Source organism: Scomber japonicus, unplaced genomic scaffold, assembly GCF_027409825.1.
Source record: "Scomber japonicus isolate fScoJap1 unplaced genomic scaffold, fScoJap1.pri scaffold_619, whole genome shotgun sequence".
NCBI classification, from domain to species: domain Eukaryota; kingdom Metazoa; phylum Chordata; class Actinopteri; order Scombriformes; family Scombridae; genus Scomber; species Scomber japonicus.
Window position 1 is genome coordinate 10,001 of NW_026518669.1, and position 2,500 is coordinate 12,500.

At 26.3% G+C, this 2,500-nt stretch overlaps 1 protein-coding gene across 1 annotated transcript in view; it reads right to left on the bottom strand.

Annotated features, from left to right (window-relative positions):
- Positions 1-2,500, bottom strand: part of LOC128354808 (syntaxin-1B) — a gene marked incomplete at both ends in the record, with an annotated part of 17,420 nt that overhangs the window by 6,053 nt on the left and 8,867 nt on the right. The gene's annotated exons all lie outside the window — the stretch shown is intronic.

Sequence of the window (2,500 nt, forward strand, 5' to 3'; positions counted from 1 at the left end):
GTATGTAGTATTACAGTAAAAGTACTGCAGTATTATAGTGATGTAGTATGCAGTATTACAGTAAAAGTACTGCAGTATTACTCTACTTTAGCTAGTTTATACTACTTTATATACAGTTAGCTAGTTTATACTACTTTATATACAGTTAGCTAGTTTATACTACTTTATATACGGTTAGCTAGTTTATACTACTTTATATACAGTTAGCTAGTTTACACTACTTTATATACAGTTAGCTAGTTTATACTACTTTATATACAGTTAGCTAGTTTACACTACTTTATATACAGTTAGCTAGTTTACACTACTTTATATACAGTTAGCTAGTTTATACTACTTTATATACAGTTAGCTAGTTTATACTACTTTATATACAGTTAGCTAGTTTACACTACTTTATATACAGTTAGCTAGTTTATACTACTTTATATACAGTTAGCTAGTTTATACTACTTTATATACAGTTAGCTAGTTTACTACTTTATATACAGTTAGCTAGTTTACACTACTTTATATACAGTTAGCTAGTTTATACTACTTTATATACAGTTAGCTAGTTTACACTACTTTATATACAGTTAGCTAGTTTATACTACTTTATATACAGTTAGCTAGTTTACTACTTTATATACAGTTAGCTAGTTTATACTACTTTATATGCAGTTAGCTAGTTTATACTACTTTATATACAGTTAGCTAGTTTACACTACTTTATATACAGTTAGCTAGTTTACTACTTTATATACAGTTAGCTAGTTTACACTACTTTATATACAGTTAGCTAGTTTACTACTTTATATACAGTTAGCTAGTTTACACTACTTTATATACAGTTAGCTAGTTTATACTACTTTATATACAGTTAGCTAGTTTACACTACTTTATATACAGTTAGCTAGTTTACTACTTTATATACAGTTAGCTAGTTTACACTACTTTATATACAGTTAGCTAGTTTACTACTTTATATACAGTTAGCTAGTTTACACTACTTTATATACAGTTAGCTAGTTTATACTACTTTATATACAGTTAGCTAGTTTACACTACTTTATATACAGTTAGCTAGTTTACACTACTTTATATACAGTTAGCTAGTTTACACTATTTTATATACAGTTAGCTAGTTTACACTACTTTATATACAGTTAGCTAGTTTATACTACTTTATATACAGTTAGCTAGTTTATACTACTTTATATACAGTTAGCTAGTTTATACTACTTTATATACGGTTAGCTAGTTTATACTACTTTATATACAGTTAGCTAGTTTACACTACTTTATATACAGTTAGCTAGTTTATACTACTTTATATACAGTTAGCTAGTTTACACTACTTTATATACAGTTAGCTAGTTTACACTACTTTATATACAGTTAGCTAGTTTATACTACTTTATATACAGTTAGCTAGTTTATACTACTTTATATACAGTTAGCTAGTTTACACTACTTTATATACAGTTAGCTAGTTTATACTACTTTATATACAGTTAGCTAGTTTATACTACTTTATATACAGTTAGCTAGTTTACTACTTTATATACAGTTAGCTAGTTTACACTACTTTATATACAGTTAGCTAGTTTATACTACTTTATATACAGTTAGCTAGTTTACACTACTTTATATACAGTTAGCTAGTTTATACTACTTTATATACAGTTAGCTAGTTTACTACTTTATATACAGTTAGCTAGTTTATACTACTTTATATGCAGTTAGCTAGTTTATACTACTTTATATACAGTTAGCTAGTTTACACTACTTTATATACAGTTAGCTAGTTTACTACTTTATATACAGTTAGCTAGTTTACACTACTTTATATACAGTTAGCTAGTTTACTACTTTATATACAGTTAGCTAGTTTACACTACTTTATATACAGTTAGCTAGTTTATACTACTTTATATACAGTTAGCTAGTTTACACTACTTTATATACAGTTAGCTAGTTTACTACTTTATATACAGTTAGCTAGTTTACACTACTTTATATACAGTTAGCTAGTTTACTACTTTATATACAGTTAGCTAGTTTACACTACTTTATATACAGTTAGCTAGTTTATACTACTTTATATACAGTTAGCTAGTTTACACTACTTTATATACAGTTAGCTAGTTTACACTACTTTATATACAGTTAGCTAGTTTACACTACTTTATATACAGTTAGCTAGTTTATACTACTTTATATACAGTTAGCTAGTTTACACTACTTTATATACAGTTAGCTAGTTTATACTACTTTATATACAGTTAGCTAGTTTACACTACTTTATATACAGTTAGCTAGTTTACTACTTTATATACAGTTAGCTAGTTTATACTACTTTATATACAGTTAGCTAGTTTACGCTACTTTATATACAGTTAGCTAGTTTACTACTTTATATACAGTTAGCTAGTTTACACTACTTTATATACAGTTAGCTAGTTTATACTACTTTATATACAGTTAGCTAGTTTACACTACTTTATATACAGTTAGC